Source organism: Tursiops truncatus, chromosome 9, assembly GCF_011762595.2.
Source record: "Tursiops truncatus isolate mTurTru1 chromosome 9, mTurTru1.mat.Y, whole genome shotgun sequence".
In the NCBI taxonomy this organism is placed as follows: Eukaryota; Metazoa; Chordata; class Mammalia; order Artiodactyla; family Delphinidae; genus Tursiops; species Tursiops truncatus.
The window spans coordinates 83,869,971-83,889,981 of NC_047042.1; the positions used below are offsets into that span (position 1 = coordinate 83,869,971).

Below are 20,011 nucleotides of genomic sequence, written 5' to 3' on the forward strand. Positions count from 1 at the left end.
GTTCGAACAGGCAATGAAACAAAAAGAGGCCTGTGTATTTCTTGTGCTTTTCAAATAGGAACTGGATCTATCTGAATGGCCAGGGAGGAGAAGACAGTTTGACTTAGATTTGGCATGGGTTTAGGGGAAGAAATGTCTTTGTAACTGGTCCTAAATATTATGGCAACTTGGACTGAGTCAGTCTCCAAGGGAGAAGTCGCCACATGTTATAACAGAAGCCAGTGGGCTTGGCAAGGAAGGGAATGAAAGAATTACAATTAAAGTAACACCATTTTTCCACCATGGCGAAGATGCGCTGGCCAGGACCACGGCCTGTCCTCCTTTTCCATGGCTGATCAAACTAAGCACTGCCCTTTCAAATCAGTCTTTATCATCATATTCTGAAGAATACTAAATGCTGAGATTAATGTTAATTTCTAATGAATTCTTAAGGAGAACTTTTTCTTCCTCCTTACTAAAAAGAAAGAATAAACGATTCAGAACAGAGATTCAAAAAGAGGAGTGCCAGCAAAAATTCTGTTAAGAAGGTTGACAGAGTACATCTTTCAAATGTACTTATTGATTCTGGAGCTCCAATAAGATAAGACTGTGATCTGTTTTGATACATGCTTCCGCCCCCCCACCCCACTGAAATTTCTGAAAGTTAGATTCTTGCCTACCTGTCTTGCTATTTTAACTGGTCATTCCCAAACATAAACTGCCCCACTTTGAAGCTTTCCAAAGCTAAGAGGAGGTGAAGTCTGGCACAAAGCAGGCTGTCAGTGAGCGCTTACTGAGTGAATCTGCATTTCTGCACGGCCTTGAGCTGGATGTAAATTCTAAGGCTTCTTACATTAACAGTAAGTTTTCGGTCAACATCATCATAACTTACTATTTCCAAGAGGAAAAATAAGCTTATATAAATGGTACTGAATACAGTATCTAGTTTTCATTTATGAGAAGCAAAGGAAAGGAATTTTGAGGAAAAAATGAGACAAAATATAAATATAAATCATACAGTTTCATTTTACAAAGTGGTTTTCCAAGTATAGCGCGTATATCACTGAAAAAGAAAGGAGATATATATGTTTGTGAGACAGGTAGGTGACAAACTAAGGGGTATGTGTGTGCATGTGTGCAAGACCAAGAAAGCATGAGAGAGACACAGACAGAAGGAGGGACAAAGAGGAACCTGGAATAATTAAAGAAACAGAGAGTTTAAGGACTGTTTTAAAAATACATAATTGATGATTCCTTAAAAGCACCAGAATTCCTTAGATGTTGCCCTAGACCAGTGTGGCATACCAGCTATGAAAAGTCGGTCCTGAATGCTAATGACAGGGATGTACACAGCACCATGCAGATTTCTTTTGGGAAGGAGAGCTACTGACAGAGCCATAGTAGCACTGACTGAAGCCCAGGCTGATAGGCTCATCTTGAGGAGAAAACATCCTCAAATAGGTGCCTGAGGGCTAAATCCACATGCGTCTGTAATACCCTCTCTCCCCATCCCCATGGCTATTTGGGAGTGATTTCAGAGAACAGAGTGAGTCCGTCAGTCACTCAACACATATGTATAAGAACCTACTACGTGTCAGGTACTGCACTTGGTAGATGCAGAAATATGATGATGAAGTCAGTGAAAAACAAAGTTCCTGCCCTCATGGACACCAGGGAGCTGGCGGCAGAGGTACAGCAGAGTGACTGAGAACACGGCTGGGGTCATTAGATGAGGTTTAAATCCTGCCCTGGAAAACACTGTTTAACTCCCTAATTATTGCTTTCTTTATATGTAAAATGGGATGATAACGTTGAGAAGATTCCAGGAGATCATGCTTGTAAAGCACTTAAGACAGTCCCTGGCACACTAAAGGCCCCATAAATGACAGTTACGAGGGTTACTTCCTCAGAGAACTGAAGGACACCCACAAAGTAGTTTGCCATCTTCTTCCCCAGAACATACCCCAAATTGTTGGACAAGGAACTAAGCCACATCACCACTTGATCACATTTCTGTATGACTTTTGGCAAATCAGGTAGCCAACAGTGTCACTGAGCTAGACAGGAAAGTCTAGTCGCTAAAAATATACCCCAGCAAGAATATACCCCATACTGTTGCTATAATGGGAATGTTTTCTGTTTCTCAAGGAGGTAGCAAGAGAGTATCACTGGAAGGCCTCTTGAAAAATCACTTAGAGCATTTCTCTTTTAAAACAAGCCCTGGGCTTCCCTGGTGGCGCAGTGGTTGAAAGTCGGCCTGCCGATGCAGGGGACACGGGTTCGTGCCCCGGTCCGGGAAGATCCCACGTGCCACGAAGCGGCTGGGCCCGTGAGCCATGGCCGCTGAGCCTGCGCGTCCGGAGCCTGTGCTCCGCAACGGGAGAGGCCACAACAGTGAGAGGCCCGCATACCACAAAAAAACAAAACAAAACAAAACAAAAGCCCTACGAAAGCACCACTAACCATGATGAAGGTTCTAGATGATGGCTCCAAAGGGACAGATGAGAGGCTACATTCAGGACATCTTAGACTGAGAGGCAGTAGAGCAGAAGGGTTAGGAGCACAGGCTCTGGAGCCAGGCTGCCTGGGCCCCACGCCTGGCTCTCTCACTCACCTGCTGTGCAGCAATGACCATGCTGCTCACTGGGGCTTGGTGTTTAAAATCGGTGACAGGGGGTTAATATCAGTCCCTATCTCATTGGGTAGTTGTAAGAATTAAAATCACTAACATCTGTGAAGCAATTATGATAGATCTGAGCCCTAGAAAAATAGTCTATAAATGTTAGCAATAATTATGCCTGGCAAACCCAGTAACTTTATTATGCTGCTAATAAGCATGTGAGAGCCAAATAGCAAGAGAGCAACTGAACCACACCCAAGGAGTCGGGATTCCTCTCCTTGGCTCTCACATCTTCTTTCTGCATCACACTGGGTGCACCACATCCCTTCTGTAATTCACTCTCCTCACCTACACGACAAGCAATATACATCTCCACCAGGAATGCCTAGAGAGGCCTGATGCCGTTTTTTGCTAATATCAACAGCAGCTGAACAGTTTAAATTTCTGTATCTTCCTGTCTATATTAGTCAGAGTTTTCCAGAGAAAGAGAGTCAATAGGATGTGGTGTGGAGGGGGCGGGGGAGAAAGAGACAGAGATCAAGAGATGGAATTTTAAGGAAATGCTTAGGCCAATTCCACTGGGGTTTGACAAATCCGAAATCTGCAGGGCAGGCTGGTGACCCAGGGAAGAGATGATGCTGTGGTCTCAAGCCGGCAGGCAGTCTGGAGGCAGAACTCCTTCATCCCTGAGGGACAACAGTCTTTCCCTCTTAAGGCCATCAATGGATTGAATGAGGCCCACATACCTTATGGCGGATAATTTGCTTTTCTCAACACCCCTGATTTAAATGTTTGCTTTACTCAACACCCCTGATTTAAATGTTGATCTCAGCTTTACTCAACACCCCTGATTTAAATGATCTCAGCTAAAAATATCTTCAACAGGTATTTTTATTCACCTTCTTGACTGGCGTTTCACCAAATACCTGGGTACTGTGACCTCGCAAGTTGACACATAAACTTAACCATCACACTATCCTTTCAGAAGAGACGGTGTTCAGATGATTCTCTGCTGCAGGGAAAACCTCTAAGAATGCACAGCAACTTCACTTTCTGAGACCAGATTAGAGGCAAGAAATTCAGATGAGGCACCCATTTCTTTAGAGATGAATTCTAAGGCTGGAGAAAAACCTTGAAAGCAGACATAGAAGATGGTATCTGAATAGTAAGTAGGAAGAGTCAGGAGAATGTACTCCAGTCCACAGAAAGGACAAGCTTTTAGAACAAGGGCTGCAAACTCAGTACCTATACGGGCCAGAAAGATAAGACAAATGAGTGAAACGAACAGGGTGGGGGACATGCAGAATACACAGTGCACACCCCATGTAAAACTGCTCCCCAGCTTCTGGCCGAGGAAGGCTCCAAGTCCAGCTTTCTTTCTGCAACAGCCCGAGGACACACACAAGCATGAGCCTGTGGAAGGACAATCGACTTTCCGTCAGGTCAAAGGAGCCCCGTCTCTCTCTTCCACCACTCATTAGCAGCATGACCTAGAATAAGTTCCTTAAAACTCTCCAGGCCTCTGTTTTGTTTGTAGAATGAGGTCACTGCCACCTACACTACAGAATTATTGTGAACACTCAGGGAAAAGTGCCCCAAATGTGACGGTTGATATACATGCTTCCGACTTTGCTTTTATTAACCACCGTTTATAGGGCACTTACTATGTGCAAGGCACTACTTTGCAACTCATTTAATCCTCACAACAACCCCACGAGGCAGGTACTCATTCTACAAATGAAGCAGGGAAAGGGTAAATAATCTGACCAAAGACACACAGCAGAGAATACTAGAAGATTGTCAAAAGATATAAAACCACAGGACTATTGGATGCTACAATAGATTCTATCCCTCCAGCTACCAGAAGATTCTGTCTTTTCTTTCAACCTAAAATTTGTCGCAAGTGTAGGCGATGCTTGCTGACAGTACCCACTGACTCCCACTCACTCCTCCACAGCTTGCACGCCCCGCCCCCACCACTCCATGAGCCTCTCCCTTAAAGGCACTCATGACTCTGGGCTCAGCAATCCGAAGGCCTCTCACAGTACCCCCGTCCTTACCCCAACAGTTCCTCTCCGCAGCACCAACGTCCACTGGCCTTCTAAGGCTCTGAAGTTCCCCGTTTTCCCCTTTGGAAGCTCCTCCGCGGTCTCCTCCCACCCCTTACCCCCACCCCCCCACCCCAGAGGTGAGTCCTAGGGCCCGTTCACTCTCTCTTCAAGCTCCTCTCCTCGCTCTGACGCTGTGCACACAGTCCGTGGAAATCACGTTTTCAACTCACACACCTCAGTGCCCAACCTCTATACCTACGCAGCAGGTAGTGACCGACCTACACGCTGACCCTCTCCCCTCCAAGTCCTGCCAGCAACCTGTGCGACTTTAACCTGCACACGAACACCCGTCCAGCACGGGTCTGTTAGCTCCTTAACCTCCTCATATCCCACGGCCAGCTCTCCCCTCCTCTGGCCCTGTCCACTCCAACGACCTTGCTCTATTACTATCACTTGAACTGCTTCACTTCTGAACTAGTACATGCTGATGTCCCTCTCTCTGACCACGATCCCCTCTCCTTCAGCTCCCTTTACTAATTATTTAGGATACCAGTTGGTTACGTAGGATAACCAAACCTAATAATCCTAAACCCCACATCTGATCCTTCCACCGTGTCCCCTAGGAAAGTACCAGCAACAACCCAGCTGCCCAGTTAAGAAACTTACATGTTAACTTTTATCCTTCTCTCTCCCTCATCCCCCATATCCAACAACCCCGCAAACTCCATATGTCTACCATTCTTAAACATCAACCAGAGTCTCTCTATCCGGATCACCCTCACCTCTCATCTAGAATCCTCTCTCCAATGAACTCGTGACCAGTTTTCCTGCTTCTGGTACTTGCTTCCCTAAAATCTATTCTCCAGCAGACAGAATGGTCCTTCTAAAACATGAGTCTAATCATATCACCCCAGTGCTTAAAACCCATGAATACTTCCCATGTCCTTAACGAGATGATCAGATCCCCTAATACAGCTTCTGGGGCATTTCTTGATCTAGCTGCTGCCCACCCCCCTGGCCTTATCTCCTGTTTTCTCTGTTTCAGCATCACATAATTTCCAGTTCTTCAGATGTATCATGCTTCTCTCTTGCCTCTGGGGTCTTGGTAGATTCTAGTTCCCCTACCCGGAATATGACTTTTTCTTCCTTTTTACCTTGGCACTCATCATGCGAGTGTCATGTTAAGTACTATAACTTCCTTCAGAGACTTCCTGGTCCCCAGACTTGGTTAGGTGCCCTGGGTCGGTATTCCTGTAGCAAATCTGCACTGTCCCCCCTCCACATTACAGTCACCCCACAGTATGGAGTCTCCCTCGCCAGCCTGTTCTGTAGGGTAAGACTATGGCTCTCTCGTTCAGCACTGTATTCCCGCTGCCACGCAGTGCTCGTCCGTAAGGACACTCAACAAGTATGTGTTGAATAAAGGAGCACGCAGCTGATTCTTAAATCCCTGTCTCCGATCCTCTTAACTTTGTCCTTGAGATTCAGCTCCACAACTCCAGTTGCCTGATAGATGTCTTACCAGTATCTAATCTGAACATGTGCAGAGTGCATGGGGATCATCTTCTCTCTCACATCTGCTCTCTTCAAAACCTAGTACAGTAGAAAGAGAACAGGTATGGAAATCAGGGATGCCTGGAATATGCTGCTCTATAGCCTATTAGCTGGGCAGCTTTAGACAAATCTTTCTCCGAGCCTTAGTTTTCTCATCTCTGAAATAAGGGCAAAAATACCAACCTCATAGGATTAGTCTAAGATTGAATGAGAGGATGTATGTGAAATGCCTGGCAAATGACATAGAAATAACAAATGGCACCTGAGTTCAAAAATCTGGAGTAGGGGCTTCCCTGGTGGTCCAGTGGTTAAGGCTCCGCACTCCCAGTGCACGGGGCCTGGGTTTCCTCCCTGGTCAGGGAACTAGATCCCACATGCATGCCACAACTAAAGAACCTGCATGCTACAACAAAGACCTAGTGCAGCCAAAATAAATAAACAATGAATATTTTTTTAAAAAATCTGGAGTAATTCCGCTTCTATCCTCCTCCCCGCCAGGCAACCCCTCTCATCCAGGCCCATTCCAGTCGTGCCCCCTCACTTAGGCCCCCTGCACCTCCCTCCTGGACTATCACAGCAGCTCTGCTGGGCTTCCCTGGCTATGGTTTTCTCACTGTCCAGGCCACCCCACACACTGATTCCAGAAGATCCTATTGTCATTCACCTGACCGAAATTCTTCAACTGTTCCCGTGACTTAGTATCCAGTCTAAATCGTTCAGTCATAAGCCTTCACAGCCCTCCTGGGCCGGCCTCAACTGACCTTTGCTGCCTTCTGTTCCCGTTAGTCACTTATACACACACTGTTGCCCAGCAACAACACATTAGTCACTGCCCACTCTGCGCACCAGTTCTTCCCATCCCTTTCTATATGTCTCTGCTCATGTGTCCTTGGACTCAGACCCTCGCAGTCCTCAAGTCCAACACCAACTTTCTTGGGCCGGCCAAAGCCTCTTCGATCCATGATGCATTTCTTGATGGCCCAGCCCGAGAAAAATCTCTTCTACAAATGTGTACTGTGTTTGATTTATCTCTTTTCTTTTATACATTTTATCTCTCTTCTCTCTGTTTATCTGTGCACTGAACCTTAGCTCCAAGCTCTCCACAGGCAGCATGACGTCCGGGCCCACACTGTCATGCTCAGGAAAGGCACCCAGGAAACAGCAGCTGAATGTGCACACCCACAGGGTCCTGCTGAGGATGTACCAGCACCTGGGGGGCTGCAATTGTCAAGCTTCTGCTCAGCTCCTAGAACAGTGCCTGGCATAGAGCGGCACTCCACAAATAACTGTTAAATGAACTTATCCACAGGGAGATCGCCTATTGGCTGTGGGACAGAAATTCTGTCCCCGCGGAATAAAACACAAAAGAAGCCTTTTCTCTCCCACCATATACTTAGGATGCAGGCCAGCTTCAAGTTCACTGTCTCCCGAAAGCTAGACAGCTACTCTCAGCAATCAGTATGGCATGTAACGCTTTGGTATATTTAATGTGTCAAAAGTACTCAATTTTAACATGTAAGTAAGAATCATTCCTCAAAAATAGTCTCCTTTGGAGAACACAGAGTTATTCTAACAATGTCCAAAATCTTTTTCAGACCTCACCTTTTATATAGCCATAACTTCTTTGTTTTTTTTTTTTTTAAAAAAAGATGTCTATTACAGAATGAACACCTTTTCTCATAAGGCTTTCAACTAGCTGAGAATTAAAGAATTTCAGAAATAAAATTCCCATCTCCTTATCCTTAAAGTAGAAGGTCTTTTTCAGGGCTTTCATTTCCAAAATTCTATTATGTAAGCCACTTTATAAGTCACGTACACAACAATCCTCATTTTTCCATCAAGTTTTTTTTTTTTTTTTTTTTTTTGCGGTACGCGGGCCCCTCACTGTTGTGGCCTCCCCCGTTGCTGAGCAAAGGCTCCGGATGCGCAGGCTCAGCGGCCATGGCTCACGGGCCCAGCCACTCCGGGGCACGAATCCGCGTCCCCTGCATCGGCAGGCGGTCTCTCAACCACTGCACCACCAGGGAAGCCCTCCATCAAGTTTTAACTGCCCCCCTCCAACCCCACCGGGCTCTGGCAACAACACCATGCACCACGTGTATCTCTGTTACAGTACTTGTCAATCTGTGATGTTACCTCTTTATATATGTCATTTATCCCACTCAACTGTCCTCCTGGAGGCAGGCCCCTGACATGCCAGTTTCTGAATCTGCAGTGCTGACTGCTGGAATGTAGTCGGTGGCTCAGTAAATGTTTACATGAATCAATGACTCAAATCAGTTAATGGATCATACACCTTTTCATCAGACCTAACTACTGGCTCCTTCCTACCCTCCAAGGCCAGAGAATTCCCATCACTGTGGATAATAAAAAAGGATGGGAGGCTTTTAAGGCAATGGCGAAAAAAAGTTTTGAATGTGTCCTTGGCAAAGATGGCATCGCTGTAGGAGAAGTTTAAATTCTTCCCAGCTAACACAGTACTTTAAGGAGGCAACATCCATTTGCACGTCTATGTGTCTTTTGCTCTGTGAGTTAAAATATTAATTGCATTACTTTAGAGTCACACCTTATACATGTGCTTCATTTAATTAGTTTATTTAGTTGCCCTGAAATATATACTGATGGGTAAAAACAAATTAGTGTAAATCACAACTTTAAAAAGATAGTTAGGGAAGCATCTAGTTCAATGTCCAAATTACATGAAAAAGCCAAAAAGACCCGCCCGCTCAGCACCCTGTACCCTTCAGTGATTAGGAAATGAGCTACTTTTCAGGTATCATCCAATCCAAACTGTCGTCAGTGTCTCCAGAATCTACAGACTGCTCTTCCCAACGTTCAACAACACAAGCACATCTTAGTTTCCAAGAAACCTCATTATAGGTTGATGACAAATTTGAAAAAATACTCTAAATAAAATTACAGACAATGACTCTGACATTTGGGCTTTCCAAACATACTGCTATGGGTTTAAGAAACACATTTCCACGTCACAGAGAGTTCCAAAAATCAGCATATTCTGCGGAGTCCATTATCTACTGCTTGGGGAGGCTTAACAGAGTGTGTTAAGGACCAAATCTTTTTAGATAACTGCTGGCACGTTGCTAGGTTTTGTATATGAAAACTGAAAACAAAAATAACCAAAGAGTTTAGAACTTTTCAGTTATAATAAATTTTCTATCAAAGACAGAAAGTATTATTTCATATTCTCTTTAATATTTTTAAAAGCAGCGCATACTTCTTCCATTTAAAGGTGTGGAAACCGAGGCAAGAAGGCTCAATCATTTTGTTAGAATACTCTATGCTTCAAAAGCAGTTAAAGTCATGACCCCAAACTACAACTAAACTCTCCAATAGCCTATTCTCATGAGAAAAGGTTTAAAAGGCTTATTGCTTAACTGAAGGATAATCAATGCAAGTTATTTCAATGACTGGACCAAAAAAGCTGCAGTAGACCAGTAGACCACTGAGTATCTCGGAGACCTGTTAACCTCTTTGTCCACAATCTCCCTTGAGATTATATATATACAGGTATATATATATATATATATATATATATATAATAATAATAATTAACAGGTGTCCTTGGTTTTGATAAGAATAATATTCCTGTACATCCTCACTGGACAGCTACGTGCTGCCATCTTCTACATTATGCCCGGTGGAGTGTAAACAATTTTTCATGAAAAAACAAAATCAATAAAAGTAGAACCCCCCACTTTTTCTGCCAGTAGTGCCCTCAGCAACAAAAGGGGCAATGACACCAACAAAGGGATTACGATACTCTCAGACAGAATTCAAGCAGAATTCTAAATGGATAAATTCATGTTATAAACTTTTTTTTTTTTTTTTTTTTGCAAGTGCCTTGCATGCTTATGTTACTATTCATTCTGAGATAGACAGATCATCAATGACCTTCTGGGTCACTGACTAGGGAGAAAGCCGACTATAAAAAAGAGTGGGAGAAAAATAAGAGGGGGGGTTGCTTCCTTCCACCCCAGACCCCCTACTGCCTTGAATGAAAGAAGACAGATGGCAGCCACCTTCCCCTTTAATTAGGAGGGGCAGCTCAGAGGGGACAGCCCTGCTCACTTGGCACCATCTTTAACAAACCGTTTCGATGGTAATGCTCTGCTCATTCACCCTTGTTTCAAACTGTTCTCAATCTTTGATTTATAAACCAAATCTCTGTAAATTTAATTATGAAAAACTATAGCTCTGAGCACAACACTGAGAGTACCTTCAGAAAGAAGGTACTTAAAGATGTTTGCTGAATTAATAATTCACAGACATTCATATAGGGAGCCTGGAGTGTTTCAAATGAAATACAGACACCTCAAGTCCTACCATCATCACTTTGAGATAAAATGGGAACTCCCACGGCACAGAAGCCCGAACTTAAATTCACACTGTATTCCACACTAGAGGCAGAAGCTAAGACCCCTGACTTCTGCTTTCCAACGCTACAGTACAGACATGCTGCCCCCTTCTACCTTCAAAGTGTCACTGTTTAAGTTCAGAGAAGTCAAGAAAATTCTCTGGTAAAAGCAGTCCATTTTATAAGGATAATTTTAATTACAAATCACAAACCACTCTGCATTTCTATTCGTTTTGCATTATCCTCAAAACCACAGAACTTTGTATTAAAAATTTATCAAGCCATGTAACATCTTTGGAGACAGGATCAGCATAAAAAACAAACAAACAAAAATGTAAGATGGGCCAAGTGTCAGAATCAGGCTGATGTCACAGAATATTCTGTGTAGGAGATGAAGCCTCTTAATTATTATTTTTTAAAGTTATTAAACATATTTTCTATAAATCTACAAGGCACGAAACTTTCTAACATGAAGGAAAAATTCGGTTAGGACTTTAGACATTTTATCCCATTTTTGTATTAATTTATTTTCCCAACATCATTAAATAACTTGTATTCTTCAGGTCCTTTCCATTTCCTGACAGGCTTTAAAATTACAGCCTTTTATCCCAACAGCCATTCCCACCTAGTGTCTGCAGTTCCCACGTGCAGACACCCCCGTCCTCATACCTGTCTTGTACACGCACCCTTCCTGCTTCCCAATGGAAATAAGGGCAGTGAACTGGGGCTGTTTTGCTAGATATGCTCCTGGCTGCAGCTCATAAAAAGCCTTGTCTGTGTCACCCACCGTCATTTAATTAACGGCAAAGTTCTTGAACCATTTAAAAAGAGAAAAAAAGAGAACTTTTTGTTTTCTCACTGATGATAAATTTCAGTCTCTTTTTACCTCTTAACAAGCCAGTCAGCAGCTAGATACAGGAAGAGAGACAGAAAAGATAAAAGAAGCAATCAGCTATTTAACAAACTTCATCTCCTACTTCCCGATGAAAAGGAAAAAAAAAAAAACCTTGGCATTTGCCAGATACTGAGTGTTTAATAATGTTAGCAAGAAAAACACGTAGGAGAGACTGACTAAAAACAAACAAAACTTACTTTGTTTTCCAGCACAGTAAGCAGGTCCGGATCGAGATGAGGGTTCCCTTCCTCAAGGCCCCTGCTTTCACTTTATAAGCTGTGTTTACACTTAACATCCAGGTTTGCTGTGGAACTCCAAAATGCCTGCGCTTCTCAGGATGCCTCAAGTTCACAGTTCAACTCAGAAGCTTCACCAAGGACCAGGAATCTCCAGGGCAGACCAAGGCGACCTCTGGGCGCCACGTGGCACCACTGCTGCTATTACCACACGCACGCCTGGGACACCCACTTGTTAGGTCAGGAACCAGGCCACCAGCAGATAACGGCTCAGACGAGCGTTCAGAGACTTGAGCCTCTGGCATTCTCAGGTTCAAGGTTGGAAAATGTATTAAGACGAGAACCATGCAGTCAGCAGCATTCTGCGCCATTAACTTGCTCGCACGTAGATGCCTGTCTAAATAAGTGCGAAAGGTACAAAATTAGAAGGAGTGTTTTACTGGTGATGGTGATTGGCATTTGCCGTGTGCTGGGTCATACCTTGCTCTCTAAAACTGCATTTAAGAATCCTAGATCAGAAGTATTTTCATTTCCTCTGTGGAAACTACAGAGAATCAATTAAAAAAACAAAACAAAACAGGAAAAAAGTATAATTCTGCTTAAAAATGTAACCCTTACTAAACCTCATCTGGTTAATTTTTTTTTTTAAATCCAAAAAGTAGGAAGAAAAACCCAACATATAAATTTGATGTTTGTTTTGAAAAATTACTTCATCCATGTACTGTCCAGCTCATAAAAACAAACCTTCTTCCAGCAAAACGGGACACTATGACCTTGTTTACTGCAGTGTTTTGAAACTGCTGTCTCGTAACTCCTGACATCACTGGACATGTATTAGCACCTTTACTGCTGTTGGCTGCACATGCTGCTACCCTGACTGTCTTGAACCACCTCTGGTTGAACAAATACTCCACACAACACTAGGGATACTGGCATTAGCATTAAGCCCACAGAACTCACATGATACCTTTTGTAAGTGTCACATCTCTCTGATCACTTTTACAAGAAAACAAAAGCATCCAACATCTGATACTTTTTCAAGTCCCAGCATCCAGACCTGGTACAGACCATTCTTTCTTCTGACCCTCTCCTTGCCCAGGAGAGGGGCTTCTTTCCTCACCGATCGCCATATTGGCAAGAATTTCTGCCACAGAGCTTTACTAACAGAAGATCCTGACCTACTTTCTTCCAATAAAAAAATTCCCACAAACTTTCCTAGAGGATAATTTATTTTAGCGTATTTTAGAGTTTCAAAGAGCACCGTTGTTGCATTTTCAATTCTGATAAAGTCAGATTTATCCATTTCTTTTTCTTTTGTGGAACACGATTTTGGTATTGTATCTGACTGTTACATTTTTAAAGAAATTATTTTCTCCTGTAAGTCTGACATTTCCCTTCTGTGTTCTTCAATTCTTACCCTGGATCTAGCAGAACTAAAAAAAAAAAAAAAGAGGATAGTTGCAACACAATTTAATTGTGTAAGTCACAGTAAAATTTGAGTGAACATCTCCCATAATCCATCTCTTTAAATAAAACTAAATTCTGGTCCTACGATGATAGTGCAATTTTACAGAGAAGTATTTAAAAACCCAAGTTTAAACTATCTGAAATCAACTGCTAACATTCCCGTTCCTTTCCTGAAACAATTTGCAAAACATCAAGCCCTCAAACTATAGTCACCAAGAAATAAAAAACACCAAATACATACTTGAGCAATTATGGCCCCTGTTTGTCAGAGAAGAATAAAAAGAAAAACGTCCAGGGTTAATAAAATTAATTAACTCTAGCTAAAGAACTACTAAAAAGACCCTCCAAATATCATGCTGTTACTATGACAACTTCAAAATTGCTTTGAGAAAATGTGAGGGATTTTTAGATTCATGATAAACCAAGTGTCATCCAGCCTGATAGAAATTACTTTCATTTATATCAGGCAGCAGAAAGGTTAAATGGCCATTTACAACTCTGAAATATCAAATCGTTACCTTTTGAGAGATGCTGCACTCTCCATTCAGATCATGAAAAGAATAAGTAAATGAACAGCTCTCTCAGTAATCGGAACCATTTTGATTTCAGTCCTGCAACTACACCACTCCTACGTTCTATCTACTTGGTACTTTATTTTTATAATGAAAGCAAACTCTGATGCAATCTGAAAGGGAAGGGACAAAAGAAAAAACAAAAACAAAAACAAAAAAACCACCCTAACAGTCTCTAGTTTCCAAATACAAATAGGCAAACACACACTCTGATTTTCTAGGCATCAATAATGAAACAGAAAAAGAAAACAGCATTTTTCCCTTAAAATTCCTGCTCTTAGGTATTTAGACTGATTTACATTTTACATAATCTTGATGGCTCAATCAGGAAGTGAAATTTTTAAGTGCGTGTGTTATGGACGGGAGGAATCACGTGACCCATAGAGCAAAGAAAATTATGCAGTAGACTAGCATGCTAAGAAAAATAAACTTAACAGGAGTTTAAAAATACTGTCGTTGGGATTCACTGAGCCATGAATATATTACGGCTTTTAAGAAATAAAAATTCATTTGGAAGCCTTGAAAATAAACCCTCAGGATGTTTTAAAAAATATTACGAGATCAAAGCAATGCACTATGAAAAAAAAAGTTTAAGTAATAAAGAAACTGTTTCTATGAGGATCATAACCATTCAAGGTTTATTTTAAAGATGATTTTTCATGTTATTTGAAGATCAGGCAAGACATAATTGTAATGAAACGAAACATAGTTGCAGCTATGTATAGATATTTGTGCTTTATTTAATATATAGTGCTGTGTGCTCCTGGAGCACAAAGAAAAAACTGTTTAGGTTTATCCAGACTTCACACAAGTTTTATAGATTTCAAGTGGTTACTGTATTTTATTACAGCAAACACATTCTCAAGAGGAAAACATCAACACCATAGAAATTTTCATCTGAGGTTATTTCACTCTGGAAACCAAAAAGTGGGAGATAAACATTAAAACACCTTAAAAAGTGTAATGGATTGACTGATACATGACTTCATCATATAAAAACTACTTGACCATAGTCTCTGTGCTGGTTGTCTAAAACAGAGTATGTTAACATAAACATATTTGAAATTCAAAAGGTTTGGCCTGTGACTGTTTTGTTTTTCAACGCAATTTCTGTTATTAATTTGTTAATAAATAATAATTTATTAATACCAATAAAAAACAATTAACATGGTTGACAGCAGGTATTTGTACCTCGTAACTATTACTTTTATCACCTAATGCTTCACATTTTTCAAAATGCTTTTCATATCTTTATTTCAGCTTTTTAAAAAAATTCATACCCCAGGCAAGTGGCAGGGCAAGGTCGGTGACAAACATCAGTTCTGAGTGTTTCCTGATTACTAGGCTCATCTTTTTAAATTCTTAAACACAAGAGGTAGCTGGAGAAGAAATTATTAGGGAAGACAGAAGACTCTCAGAAGGGAAGCTTGAAATAGACTAGGAACGGTCCGGAATGGTAAGAAGCAGAAACGCCCCAAGGTGGAGTATTACGTGATCCTGTGATATTCTTCCTAAACTTGGTATCATACTGGCTGACTGGATTAATAAGGAAAGATGAACTAGTTACCAAGAAATGTTCCCCAAAAAAGTTATAGCACAACCTAGCTCTGCCACTTGCCTAGACCATAACTTATTGAGACTAAAACTCAGACTTATTCTATAAATCAGGAAATTAGAGAAATTAAGAGACTTTCCTATGTTATACAGATAGTTGACTGACAGCTGAAACTGGACCCAAGCTCTCTGACTTTCCTAGGCTAGGACTCTTTTTTCACCACGTGCCGCCTTATAGCTATAACCTGAGGTTCAAGTCAGCCTCCAATGAGCCGAGCCCTGGTAGCTTATCTTAGTCCAGGGAAACTGAAATGGGGTCAAGACTTCGAGAGGCTCACTCTGGGCTACTTAGTCCCTAGCTCATGGGCCCCCATCCCTTATTACCGCTGCCGTCTCTGTCCCCCACCAACCTGTGCGGAGCATCATACTTCCCGAGCCGGAAAGAGACATGGCAAGTTCTGAGCTGAGAAGTGAAGCTACTGATCCTGTCCACAGGTATATCGCAGCCTCCTCATTTTTCTCAGTGGGAAAATCAAGGCACTAAAATAAGAAAAAGCACTTGTTTTGGTTCACATCACAATTTTACTGGGATTTTGGACAAACATGAGAACAAGATAATATTCTTGAAAAAATAAAATTAGCTCCCACTTTATAACCTTCATCAGAATTAATTTTGTGGAGATTAAAGAGTTAAATGTAAAAGCGGAGAAAAAGAAACAATTAGAAGAATATATTTCTGAATTTGAGATAGGAAAAAAAGTCTTAGCTTTACAAAAGCAATGGAGAAAAAGCAACAAAAGGCAAGGTAATCAACTCAATCTGACAACATTAAAATATGAAAATCTGTAGCTTCAAAACCAGCAGACAAAACTGCAAGGTAAACAGAAAATAAAATACTTGCAAGAGGATAATATATTTTATATTATTATAAAGGTAAAAGGTAAAAGATATTAACAAACAATTCACCCCAAAATATAAAATGTCAACACAAAAAAGTATGGAATTTCACTAGCAAACACCAAGATTTTTTTCATCAATCAGATTCACAAAAATGCACAACAAAAAGAGCAAAGCAGGTGAGGTGAGGTGAGACGATCATTTCAGGAAATCAGCAATATCTTTTTACAAACCCTCAAACTGTTGTGACTGATTAACATGTCTATAAATATCTCCTGAAGAAACAATCACAGATACACAGGAAGATAACTATACAAGGACACACATACAATAACTTACAATAACATAAAACGGGAAACAACATAAACATCAAAAATTGGAGGAAAGCATGTGACTAAATAAATCAGCAAATTCATATGTTTAAATCATGGTTTTTGGAGAATACTTAACGACATTGGAAATCACAAAATATAATGTTAGGTAAACATGCTGGATATAAAATTGTACATAAATATGATATCAGTGGAGAGAGGGACAGACAAATGGTGGGGGGCGCGGGGGTGTAGAGAAGCTAATCTCAAAGAGAGACTGGAAAAGGATACATTTAAAAAGCTTGAGAGGGGGTGGGCAGAGAACTTAGATTTTCATTACTTCTTTGCAAAACTGAGATATCTGACATTTCGTATGAGAAACATTATTTTTATAATTAGAAAAATGTTATTTAACCCAATGAACACCCTGTAAATATCTCTCAGTCATATAAAATAATTAAACTATTTACAAAGACCTAACGAGAATGCTTACACTTTAAGTGCAAAAAAGAAGTACAAGACAATATGATCTTAAATAGATAAAAATTGACATTAAAAAGACCAGAAGAATATGCATCAAGATGCTAACAGTGGCTGCTTTTTGACGGTGCTATTGTGTGTAACAGTTTTTCTATGATTGTCATATATTGTTTTCATGAGGAAAAATAGATAGATATCAATATCACAACTATAGGACTGATACATCAAGAAGATGCTACTATTAACAGTTAAATTTCAAAATATAGAAGGTCAATAGCCACAAAAATCTGCCCTGTCACTAAGGTGTCTTTTTAAAAAAATTTAGGAACCACTGGTATGTCTTCAGAAAATAGCAGGAATTGGTGGGTGTCCAGGAGGTGGGAACGAATAATATTTCTTAGTTGCCAAACTGTTTTCTCCACATAGCAGCAGCTCTGTGAGGGCCACACTGAAGCATGAGAATCTTGACAGTAGGACGTTCGTTATTAGCAAAATGGCAGAGAAGATTGATGGGCGAGGGGTGGTAAATGGCCAAAAGAGGAAGGCAAAAGTTCGTGAAAACAACAGAAGCATCAAGAAAGAAGATTCAAGACATCATTAGATCCAAAATAATTAAAAGAAGGGTCTCAAAGAATTATTTGTATACCTATGTTCATAGCAGCATTATTCACAATAGCCAGAAGGTGGAAGCAACCCAAACATCCAATGAATGGATAAACAAAAATGCGGTCTATACGAGCAACAGAATGTTACTCAGCCTTAAAAAGGAAGGAAATTCTGATACATGGTACAACATGGTTGAACCTTGAGGATATCATGCTAAGTGAAATAAGCCAGTCCCAAAAAGACAAATACTGTCTGAGTCGACTTATATGAGGTTCCTGGAGTAGTCTAATTCACAGAGACAGAAAGAACTATGCTTGCCAGGGGCTGAGGAGAAGGGAGAATGGTGAGTTGGTGTTTCATGGGAATGTAGTTTCAGTTTTGCAAGACGAGAGGGTTCTGGAGATAGAGGATGGTGATGGCTGTTCAATAATGTGAATGCACTTGATGCCATTACACTTAAAAATGGTTAAGATCGTACATTTTACATTGTATGTATTCCACCACAGTGTAATAATACGTGTGTGTGTGTGTGTGTGTGTGTGTGTGTGTGTGTACACATACCATTAAAGGAAAAAAGAAAGAGAGAAAAGAATAAAGAAAGAAAGAAGTCATTAGAGTTAGTAGTTCTGAAGAAGGCTTTTGACTTGGCAGGAAACACAGTTTAAAGGATGTCAAGGGCGCAGGCGTCAAAATAAAATAGACCTTATTTCTGATACATCTTTAAATACAATTACAGAAGTCAGCTCAGAAACAGAGACGATCAGAAGTGAAAATCAGAAGGGACATTATGTTTAACTTGAAAAGAACATATCAGACCTCTCTGTGGTTCTCTGAGACCCTCTCATTATAGCCAGCTTGAAAAATTCCCCAGGACTAGGAAAGAACCTGCAAGCCCAAGAAACAAGATGACATTTTCCCACCAGCTAACAGGAAAAAACATAACTATGAGGGAAACCCTGAGTGTCCTAAAAACGTACTCTATCCTTACTGCGCCCTGTTATCAGAGGATTGAAGAATTCTGGAACTGGACAAAGGCTCTCAGGCAGAGCTGCTCCAGAGACACGGACACCCGGAGAGCCTGCCCGGGCTCACTCGGTGATGCTGGATTTAAAGACAAACCCCTCGAGCACAGTTATGTTTTCTTTGTCATGTTGTATTTTTTAACAGGCATGCTTTGTATTTTAAAGGCAGCTTATTAAAGGTAAGAAGTATAGAATATTTGGAATACTCTTTTTACAAGTCATTTGATTAATTCCATTCAGCAAATATTTATTGAGCACACAGTACATACCGTACACTATAATACCAGGTACTGGGCTAAGCGCTGAATGGTGAACAGGATGCCATCATCCTTCCTTCACCAAGCTAGCAATTATGATTTAAAAGAGGCATAGGATGCTATTGGTACACCTAAGAGGGGGCTCTCATCTGGTCTAGATAGGTTGAGAATGGAAACCTGTATGAAGTGACATTGTTAATAACAGTAGTAATCATTATTATCATTGTTGCAAACTTGATTGACTACTATTATGGGTCAGATAGAGTTTCTGGGGTTTTTTTTTAACATCTTTATTGGAGTATAATTGCTTTACAATGGTGTGTTAGTTTCTGCTTTATAACAAAGTGAATCAGTTATACATATACATATGTTCCCACATCTCTTCCCTCTTGTGTCTCCCTCCCTCACACCCTCCCTATCCCACCCCTCTAGGTGGTCACAAAGCACCGAGCTGATCTCCCTGTGCTATGCGGCTGCTTCCCACTAGCTATCTATTTTACGTTTGGTAGTGTATATATGTCCATGCCACTCTCTCACTTCAGGTAGACTTTTAAAAGCACTCTCCATGCACAAATTAATTTTCACTATAAAGTGGAAATTAAATCTTATAAAGTGGAATTTTAAAGATGAGAAAATTGAGGCACAGAGAAGTCACCCAGTTCTTACATAGTGGGGTCAGACCAGACTGTATCCTTTTCAGAATCTGCCCTGAGGGGAACCCAAACTAAGATAAGACAGGGATGAAACTCGAGGATCAGAACATTCAGCAAAGAGCTGAGCTCTCTGAATATGGGGGTGGTAAATGGAGTAGGAATACGACAGGTAGGAGCGGATGGGGCTGGGAGGCATGACCAGGTGAGTGGGGGAGGGTGGGAGGAACATGAAGCCCACGATCAGGAACCTTGGAGGGCAGCGGTGAGTGATGTCCAGTCGGGATTTTCATTAGGTTCTGCTATGTGGAGGGGGAAGTAAATCTCCTCTGCGTCCCCCTGTGAACCCTAGTGTTTGATGATTTGTTTACGAGGACACATACTCTATAGGGCCCCGATCAAGTTGGGTTCAGGATATCACAGAATCGGGTGACAGTTAAGAAGAGAAGTGACACGATGAGGCTGCTTTTCAGAAGCATCACTCT

General features: G+C 41.2%; 1 long non-coding RNA gene across 1 annotated transcript in view; it reads right to left on the bottom strand.

Moving 5' to 3' along the window:
* The window catches only part of LOC109547904 (uncharacterized), a 212,519-nt gene that overhangs the window by 57,366 nt on the left and 135,142 nt on the right, over positions 1 to 20,011 (bottom strand). Inside the window, exons 13-14 of the long non-coding RNA XR_004528175.2 lie at positions 15,714 to 15,843; positions 11,672 to 12,107 (exon numbers count right to left, since the gene is read on the bottom strand). This is a non-coding gene — a long non-coding RNA (uncharacterized lncRNA). The remainder of the gene's footprint in view (positions 1 to 11,671; positions 12,108 to 15,713; positions 15,844 to 20,011) is intronic.